Source organism: Oryctolagus cuniculus, chromosome 8 (genome assembly GCF_964237555.1).
Source record: "Oryctolagus cuniculus chromosome 8, mOryCun1.1, whole genome shotgun sequence".
NCBI lineage: Eukaryota > Metazoa > Chordata > Mammalia > Lagomorpha > Leporidae > Oryctolagus > Oryctolagus cuniculus.
Window position 1 is genome coordinate 133,607,918 of NC_091439.1, and position 10,432 is coordinate 133,618,349.

Consider the following 10,432-nt stretch of genomic DNA (forward strand, 5'->3'; position numbering starts at 1 on the left):
AACACTCCACCCCCACCATAACCATTATAAATGATTGCGAACATCTTCAGAGATAATTTCCTGTACTTCAACAAATACACCAAGATGTGCACGTATATATGTATAGGTAAGGGATAAGGTATTGACACAGTAGGAATACCGGCATAATTCCCAGTCATCTGGGAGACCTGGATGTAGTTCCTGGCTCCTCGCTTTGGCCTGGCCCAGCACCAGCCATTGTGGTCATTTGGAGACTGAACCAGGGAATGAAGATCATTTTCCTCCCTCTGTCACTCTGCCATTAAATAAATACATCTCTTTTTTAAAAATTAGCTCTTTTAGCTCAAGTATTTGAGCCTGCAATATAATTAGAAAACACTGGCAGAGCCAGCACTGTAACACAGTGAGTTAAAGCCCCGGCCTGTGGCACCAGCATCCCACAGGGGTGCCAGTTCTAGTCCTGGCTGCTCCACTTCTGATCCGGCTACCTGCTAACACACCTGGGAAAGCTCTGGAAAATGGCTCAAGTCCTTGGGCCCCATATCCACGTGGGAGCCCTGGAAGAAGCTCCTGGCTCCTGCCTTCTGCCTGGCCCAGCTCCGGCTGTTGCGGCCATTTTGGGGGTAAACCAGTGGATAAAGACCTCCCTCTGTCTCTACCTCTCAAATAAATAAAATAAATCTTTTTTTTTAAAAAAGGGCTGTAAATTAGTGAACTGAGTACCAATAGTAAACAGTTCAGAAAAAAAAAAGTCAAAGAGAGAAAGTAGAATAAAGGCAGAAGTTCTTGAAATAACAACTGAGAAGACCACAGCCAAAAGATGGGAGGGTTTTTTTTTTTTTTTTTGGACAGGCAGTTAGACAGTGAGAGAGAGAAACGGAGAGAAAGGTCTTCCTTCCATTGGTTCAGCCCCCCCCCCCCCAAATGGCCACTACGGCTAGAGCTGCACCGATCTGAAGCCAGGAGCCAGGTACTTCTTCCTGGTCTCCCATGTGGGTGCAGGGCCCAAGCACTTGGGCCATCCTCCACTGCACTCCCAGGCCACAGCAGAGAGCTGGCCTGGAAGAGGGCAACAGGGACAGAATCTGGAGTGCCGGTGCCGCAGGCGGAGGATTAGCCTAGTGAGCCGCGGTGCCGGCCAAGATGGGAGATTTTTAAATAATCAAGTTGATAAATCCCTACAGCATTGATTCTCTCCCTCAATCTCTCATCCCCCCCCATAACCAATATCAGATTTGAAACATGGTATCAATTCAGATTATGCAACTTAATAAAAGAAAACTGTTAGCAAGTGAATGAATGTGTGCCATTCATTTTTAAAATTTAATAGATAAGTTCTTGGAAAAATATAGCCAATCATAATAGACAAAAACAGAAAGCCTGAATAATTTCATAATCACTTTAAAAAATGGTTGCTGTGAGGAACACCCTTACCTGTGCATACAAAGGATGGACTTGGACTTGAAGTGCAGCAAAAACCAGACTTCATTACCAGTCTTACACAGCTGAGTGTCTGGTATGGAGGCTGGAACGACCAGTGCAATTTCAGCGAGCAACTTATTCCCTAGAACACAGGTCCGGCCGGCGCCGCAGCTCACTAGGCTAATCCTCCGCCTAGCGGCGCCGGCACACCGGGTTCTAGTCCCGGTTGGGGCGCCGGATTCTGTCCCGGTTGCCCCTCTTCCAGGCCAGCTCTCTGCTGTGGCCCGGGAGTGCAGTGGAGGATGGCCCAAGTGCTTGGGCCCTGCACCCCATGGGAGACCAGGAGAAGCACCTGGCTCCTGCCATCGGATCAGCGTGGTGCGCTGGCCACAGCGCACTGGCCGCGGCGGCCATTGGAGGGTGAACTAACGGCAAAGGAAGACCTTTCTCTCTGTTTCTCTCTCTCACTGTCCACTCTGCCTGTCAAAAAAAAAAAAAAAAAAAAAAAAAAAGAACACAGGTCCCCCAGTTTCTCATTGGCTGAGAGTAGTTACACTTTCTGTCATTGGCTTCAGCCGTTTGGGCCACTCCCAGCATCCTGCTAACCTAAGAACTTTCCAGGTGCATGTTACCTAGCTGTAATGCTAGCTACGTATCACTTTCCACACACCTGCAATCTGTTTTGATACTAGTTTTCTACTCACAGGCAGACACATTACTTTGACAACGAACCAAACATCTTTACTTCTTACAATCTGTTTCTTTTTACAATTTTCAGTCCTATCTTTTCTATTTTGATGACCATCTCTTTACCTTTGAGTATTTCATGGAGTGCCAAGGTAAAGGAAAGCCCAACTGAACTAAAGCACAAGTCTCGGTCCAACTGAACAGCACAAAAACATGGAGCTGCTTCTTTCCACAATACCACCAGACGCCAGCCCTGAGTAGAAGGAGGGCTGAATAATAACCATGGTCAGGCTCACCAGTCACATGCAGGATTTGAGTGCAGGTCAGCAGTTCTCCCATGGGTTCACTGAACGTGGCCTCCTGCCTGGAAAGGCAAAAGATACAGTCCATGTTTCCTATGGAGAAAGAAGGCATTACCCTAGTCTGATCTTCACAGTGCATGCAGAAGCAATGACAGGCCTTTTCAAGTCTTGTTCCTGCATGCCTCCTCCTCGTGTGGACAACCAGCATGCACTGCATTTATCCCACCCTATGGGACACGGAACCACCTGTGCCTGAAGACATCCAGCTGGGGACCTTTACTGGAAATGTGGCCCATTCTACCCAGGCATTCCTAGTTCCATACCCTGGACCAGTTTAGAAAAGCTGTCCCGCCGGCGCCGCGGATCACTAGGCTAATCCTCCGCCTAGCGGCGCCGGCACACCGGGTTCTAGTCCCGGTCGGGGCGCCGGATTCTGTCCCGGTTGCCCCTCTTCCAGGCCAGCTCTCTGCTGTGGCCCGGGAGTGCAGTGGAGGATGGCCCAAGTGCTTGGGCCCTGCACCCCATGGGAGACCAGGAAAAGCACCTGGCTCCTGGCTCCTGCCATCGGATCAGCGCGGTGCGCCGGCCGCGGCGGCCATTGGAGGGTGAACCAATGGCAAAGGAAGACCTTTCTCTCTGTCTCTCTCTCTCACTGTCCACTCTGCCTGTCAAAAAATAAAAAAAAAAAAAAGAAAAAGAAAAGCTGTCCCAACTGATCTCCTCTCTCCCACAGTTCTTTACTTCGAGGCAATCCATAAGGGCTCCTCGGGTGACCTACACACTCCCGACAGGTCTTTTGCCTATTTTTGGCTTTCATTCACCCGTCCTTTGACTTGTGTCCACTCTTTTCAGCAGTTCATATGGCCTTCTTGGTGGTCAGGAGCACATGATAGAGGCCTTCCCACCTGGGAACTGGGTTGAAAAGTGTCTTCATCAACACTCAGTCACCCAGCTGGAAGTGATGAACCATGAACTCAGGAGTGGAGTCTGAGTACAGAGTCCTTTTCCTGAAGGGGGAAGATGCCAGGGAGAATGATGAAATGACTCCCGATGTCTGATTTTATACCAGGCCCAGTCTAGGTATCCTCTAAAATGGCCTTAACCCAGGAGTTCTTCTTTCTGCAGTTTTTTTTTTTTTAATATTTATTTGAAAGGCAGAGTTACATAGATAGGGAGAGACACACAGGTGACTCTGGCTGACTCCCTAAATGGCCACAACAGCCAGGGCGAGCCAGGCTGAAGCCAGGAGCCAGGAACAACTTCTGGGTCTCCCATGTGGGTGGCAGGGGCCCAAGCACTTGGACCACCTGCTGCTGCAGTTCCCAGGTGTATTAGCAGGAAGCCGGATTGGAAGTGGAGCAGCCAGGACACAAACCCATGCTCATATGGGATGCTGCCACTGCAGGTTGTGGGTTAATGCACCTCACCACAGGGCCAGCTCATGAGGGCTTGTTTTCTATAGCCTATCATACACAGCTTGGGACCCCAGTGACCCCCTTTATGTCCCTCATAAGGCCTCTTCCAGATTTTCCCAAAAGGATTTAGACCTTCTTGGCCCTTAAGGAACTGTACAGCTGGGTTTAGAGAACAGATTGGAGCTGATCAACTCCTGTGTAGCCTTCCACCTTCACATTCTGCCCTCTATTACCTGGGGTGAACCATCCGTGAAAAGCTTCATCCAGTCATGTCAACTGCAGTAACAGCTCAGTCCCAAAAACTGTCCCAAAAAACTGCCTTTTTGGTTTTGGCAGGGGCAGATTCCCAGGTACTTTTCTAATACCGGGCTAAATCCATCTCCACTTAACCCCTCCCTAACTTGTTCTAAATTATAACACTTAATCTTTTACTTATGCTTCTGTTTGGGGGCACTTCGAAAAGAGACTCCTTTCACAGGATTTTATCTTGCTAAAGCTTTCCTTAGCAGTGGCCCAAACCTGAATTCCCTTTTTGCACATACTGATCTGCATGACTGCACAGCTTATGAGAGCCTCTGGTTTGTTTGTTTTTGTTTTTTTTTGTTTGTTTGTTTGTTTGTTTGTTTTGACAGGCAGAGTGGACAGTGAGAGAGAGAGACAGAGAGAAAGGTCTTCCTTTGCTGTTGGTTCACCCTCCAATGGCCGCCATGGCCAGCGCACCGCACTGATCCGAAACCAGGAGCCAGGTGCTTCTCCTGGTCTCCCAGGGGGTGCAGGGCCCAAGCACTTGGGCCATCCTCACTGCACTCCCGGGCCACAGCAGAGAGCTAGCCTGGAAGAGGGGCAACCGGGACAGAATCTGGCGCCCCGACCTGGACTAGAACCCGGTGTGCCGGTGCCGCAAGGCGGAGGATTAGCCTAGTGAGCCGCGGCGCTGGCCTAGAGCCTCTGTTAAGTCATGGTTCTGTTGCCCCTTGAGGCATTCAATATCAGCCCACGCATTTTTAACAAATTCTCTGCTTTCCAGATTTTTGGACTTTCATTTTTCTCCTTCCTATACTTGTTCTTCTAGCACCTTTATGCTGAGTACTACAGCGTTCCACTCTTCTGGCATTTGCCGCAGCTGTTTTGGTCACGCCCACCATCCTGTTTCCTGAGAACTCTGCAGGTGCATGTAACTAGCTGTGATGCTAGCGAGCTACTTGTGACTTTCCACACTTCTGCAAGCTGTTTTGTTAGCTAGTTGTCTATTCACAGCTAAACACTTTATTTGAAAATGAACCAAATGTCTTCTGACAGTTACTCAAATACTTTCCCACATTAGAATTACAGACTCGGAATTTTAAAATTTTATTTTACATGTAAATAAGAATAGAACAGCACTTCAACATGATAAACACATGGATTAGAAGCAGTTATAGTGGGTATCACGTCTTGGTTCTGACTACAACGAGTCTGTTCATCACTTTGTGAAACGTTGTGGCACTATCCACAAAGTTGAAAGGTATTCGTCCTCTAAGCTAGCAGTGTCCTTCATGGGTACATGTCCTAGAACGCCAGCACCTGTCTCAGGACATACACATAAGAACAGCAGCCGTGATTTTCATAACAAATCAGGAAAAAAATTCATTAACATAACAACAAACTGTGCTAAATTGTATAGAACAATTAAATGAAAAAACTACAGTTATGCTAAACAGCACAGATGATTTTAATCATAGTTTAAGAGAAGCAATATACAAAATATGTGCAAAGCGGGGCCAGTGCTGTGGCGTAGCAGGTAAAAGCCACCGCCTTGAGTGCCATCATCCCATATGGGCGCTGGTTCAAGTCCCGGCTGCTCCACTTCCAATCCAGCTCTCTGCTATGGCCTGGGAAAGCAGTAGAAGATGGCCCAAGTGCTTGCGCCCCTGCACCCACGTGGAAGACCCAGAAGACGCTCCTGATCCAGACCGGTGCAGTTCCGGCCGTCTTGGCCAATTGGGGAGTGAACCAGCAGATGGAAGACCTCTCTCTCTCTCTCTCTGCCTCTCCTTCTCTCTCTGTGTAACTCTGACTTTCAAGTAAATAAATCTTTTAAAAAATGCAAATACTATGTAATACTATCTATATAAACTTCAAAATGAGGCTAAATGAATTATACCTTTTTTAAAAAAATATTTATGTCACCAGTCACAGGGAGGGTGGTTGCCAGAGCGAGTATCATGGGTTCTTTTCCTCAGCTTAGTATAGAAATATAAAGCCGGGAGACAATTTGCAAAGAGGCAGAAACTTTTATTTGATTGGCAAGCGATAGAGAAAGCATCTGGTCAAAGAGACCAGGAGGACTGCCAGAGCGGGACACTGGCTTTGAGGAAGTGTCCTGGGTTTTTAAGGCTGTACTATCTGTTCACTGGGTTATCCTATAGGGGGTGCCCATTGGACAGGGGTTTCATATACTGTATGTTGATTGGCTTGGTGCTCATGGAGATAGCCAGAGTCCCCTGGACACTGTCCATCTCCTTAGGGACTCAGCCCCCCCTCCAACTCTGCTAGCTCTGGGTGAATGATTGCACCCGCCCTGAAGGTGTGCTTTAAAGCCGTAAGGGCACACAAGATAGCCTGGGTCTCCTGGAGCAGTCTGACTCTCCCCAGCTGCTCAGCCCCTTCCCCTGCCAGCTCTGAGTGAAATACTGCCTCTGCCCCGAAGGTGTCAGAAGGCCACAGGTCACACACACAGCACCAGAAGCTATTAGTGGGGGAGATGCCAGATGGCCTGGAGTCAGGCTTTCTAGCCACCGCTGGCAGTTTGCTTGTGAAAGACGTTCTACCTATGTCTGACTCCCTGCCCCACTGGCTGGCCTCAATTTACTTATTTGAAAGGCAGGGTCAGGCTGGCGCCGTGGCTCACTTGTGGGCTAATCCTCCACCTGCAGCACCAGCATCCCATATGGGCGCCGGGTTCTAGTCCTGGTCGCTCCTCTTCCAGTCCAGCCCTCTGCTGTGGCCTGGGAAGGCAGTGGAGGATGGCCCAAGTGCTTGGGTGCCTTCACCTGCATGGGAGACCAGGAGAGGCACCTGGCTCCTGGCTTTGGATTGGCATAGTGCGCTGGCCATAGTGGCCATTAGGGGAGTGAACCAATGGAAGGAAGACCTTTCTCTCTGTCTCTCACCGTCTATAACTCTCTGTCTCTCTCTCACTAAATCTGCCTGTCAAAAAAGAAAGAAAGAAAAAGAGAGAGAGAAAGAGCTTTTCCATCTGCTGACTCACTCCCCAAATGGCTGCAACAGCTGGAGGTGGGCCGATGCAAAGTCAGGAGCCAGGAGCCAGGAACCAGGAGCCAGGAGCCAGGAGCTTCTTCCGGGTCTCCTACACGGGTGCAGGGGCACGAGCACTTGGGCCATCTTCCACTGCATTCACAAGTCACAGCAGAGAGCTGGATCAAAGGTTGGATCAGGCGGACTTGCGCCAGTGCCTAAATGGGATGCCGGCACTGCAGGTGGCGGCTTTACTTGCAAAGCCACAGCGCCAGCCCCGAATTATACTTTTTTTTTTTTGGACAGGCAGAGTGGACAGTGAGAGAGAGAGACAGAGAGAAAGGTCTTCCTTTGCCGTTGGTTCACCCTCCAATGGCCGCTGCGGCCGGCGCACCGCGCTGATCCGATGGCAGGAGCCAGGAGCCAGGTACTTCTCCTGGTCTCCCATGTGGGTGCAGGGGCCCAAGCACTTGGGCCATCCTCCACTGCACTCCCGGGCCACAGCAGAGAGCTGGCCTGGAAGAGGAGCAACCGGGACAGAATCCGGCGCCCCGACCGGGACTAGAACCCGGTGTGCCAGCGCCGCAAGGCGGAGGATTAGCCTAGTGAGCCGCAGCGCCGGCCGAATTATACCATTTTTTAACATATAGGTAGTCAGCAATACCTGTGTGATAGTTACCTTGATGTTTACTTTATAATTATTCTTTATGCTTCACATTTATATTTTACGCATCTTTATATTTGTATGCTATACTTCACACGTTAAAAAATTTTCTGATCACAAATATATTGGCTCATTGTTTCTTGAATCCAGTTTTATTATGGGACCTTTTTCCTTTGTAGGTGGTTTAATTGTCTTTATGGACTTAGTTAGCAATACCTGTTGTCTGCTCATCAGTTCCACTGCAGCTGAGAAGATACCGATATTTTCTTACACTTCGTGGGTACTAACTGGCCCCTTCTGGAATTCACATGGTCAATACTGATAATTCTGGTCTCCCGATTCTTCCCCCTTCTATTTTCCACCTGTTTATTCATTTCTTCCGCCCCCTGAGAGGGTTCCTAATTTTATCCTGTGCTCTATATTCTGTTCTTTGATAACATCATACTCCTATATGTTCCACTTCACGCCATTTTTATTTTTTGAAAGGTGCATAATTATTGTATTTACAAAAAGGGCACAGAAGTGAATTTAACAGTCCATGCACATGCATATGTCATTCACATCTTCAACAACAAAAGGTTGTTTTAGAACTGAGTTTTAGAACTGAGTAAGAATGCTAGCTTCAACAGCAGCTGTTAAGCACTAGGGTAACAAAGTTACACCAGAATGGGCAAATATTGCCCAAGTAAAACTGTGAAACAGGTTGGGGCTGGCACTTTGGCATGGAGGGTAAATCCACTGCCTGCAGTGCTGGCATCCCACATAGGCACTGGTTCGAGTCCTGGCTGCTCCACTTCCGATCCAGCTCTCCACTATGGCCTGGGGAAGCAGTAGAAGATGGCCCAACCCCTGCACCTGTGTGGGAGACCCTGAAGAAGCTCCTGGTACCTGGCTTCGATCAGCCCAGCTCCAGCTGTTGCAGCCATTTGGGGAGTGAACCAGCGGATGGAAGACCTCTCTCTCTCTCTGCCTCTCTGTAACTCTGTCTTTCAAATAAATTATTCTTTAAAGAAGAAAAAAAGCTGAAACGAGTGTAAGGCCAAATAAGTTCAAGCACAGAAAAACAAATCTTTCGGAGCCTCATCTAGCTGTGTTTGAATGATCTGACTTTCCTTACAACTTGTGGTCTTAAACTTGTCTAACAAATCCAAAAGAAAAATACAGAAAAAAAAAAAAACCAATACAATAGAGGTTCTGTTAAATAAGATTAACATACAAATCTATAATTAAGATGCAGTAAGTATGGCCAAACTATTAAAATTGTAAAACTTGTTACTTGTTGGAACCTACACTACGAGTTAGGTAATACATACAATTATTTTCAAGTCTATTATGTTGCTCTAACATGTCTTTTTTGTCAGTGCACTGTTTAATCAGAAACTCCACACCTGTCTATTCCCTTACAATAGCAGCACACACGACTGTAACCGCAAAGTTGTCAGTCCCGCCTGATTTAGAGAATGAAAGGAAGTAGTAAGTGGCTGGGTAACATATAAGGAGAAGTGACGGGAATTAGAAGATTCCTGCAGTTCAGCTTTGTAATCAGCCGGCCAGCTTGCTGGCGACAAGGCACGGCGCCCGTTGCGCAAGGTCCCGTGGAGTGGGAATACGGTCACCGGCAACCTTCTTTTGATCCGGGGCTGCAGTAGGATGTTGTTTTTTCTTCATTTTTGTTTTGGCCACATTGTAATCCCCAGAATCAAAATATTTTTGCCCTTTGTGCAGTTGTTTTTCCTTAAGAAATCTGAACCTCCAGGCTTTTGTCCCAGATGAGGATACCTCGCTTTTAATTTTGCTTCTGCAGCTTTCTGTGGACTAGTCACTTTATCTTCCATTTCCTTCAGCTTCTCCCCGGGGCTCTCAGGGACTTCCTGGGACAAAGGGCTCCCTCTCACATCCGTCTTGTGGTGCCAAGGGCTCCCTGGGAAGGGCAGTTCCCAAGTGGAGCCGCTGCTCCCCGTCCTTTCGTGCGGCTTCTCATCATCTCTTCCGGGACCTTAACTATCTCCACTTCCGGGGGCTCCCTCAGTCCCCTTCTCCTCCACACCCCCTGCCCGGAGGCCAGGCAGGGTACTCAGGCACTCCAAAGCTCCATGCTGCCTCCCTCCACCCCCTTTTTAAAGATTTACTTATTTATTTGGAAGAGTTACACAGAGAGAGGAGAGGCAGAGAGAGACAGAGAGGTCTTCCATCCGCTGGTTCACTCCCCAGATGGCTGCAATGGCTGGAGCTGCATTGATCCAAAGCCAGGAGCCAGGAGCTTCTTCCAGGTCTCCCACGTAGGTGCAGGGCTCCAAGGACTTGAGTCATCTTCTACTGCTTTCCCAGGACATAGCAGAGAGCTGGATCAGAAGAGGAGCAGCCAGGACTCGAACCAATATAAGCCCATATGGGATGCTGGCACTGCAGGCGGCAGCCTTGCGCACTACGCCACAGCGCTGGCCCCTCCACCCATTTTTTTTTTTTAATTACACTACTTACACCTGCTTTTTAAAGCAATGTCATATCCTTTTGTACATGCCAACATTCTTTAACTCTTTAAGATATATATCGCATTTATTATGAGTATCTATTCCAGTAAATGGACCTCCTGTGGCATGCGGTATTCAGTGTGGATTAAACTGCTTTGTATGGTGGTTACCCGGTCAAGGAGAGACTCTCTGCACCTGCAGCATTGCATTTATTCCACTGATGGAATCAGCTGTCTTGTCCTGCACTGTGTGTTG

General features: G+C 48.3%; 1 pseudogene; it reads right to left on the bottom strand.

The window, feature by feature from the left end:
• Positions 1-9,111: 9,111 nt before the first annotated feature.
• Positions 9,112-9,779, bottom strand: LOC100348522 (cAMP-regulated phosphoprotein 19 pseudogene; annotated as a pseudogene).
• Between the last annotated feature and the right edge of the window lie 653 nt (positions 9,780-10,432).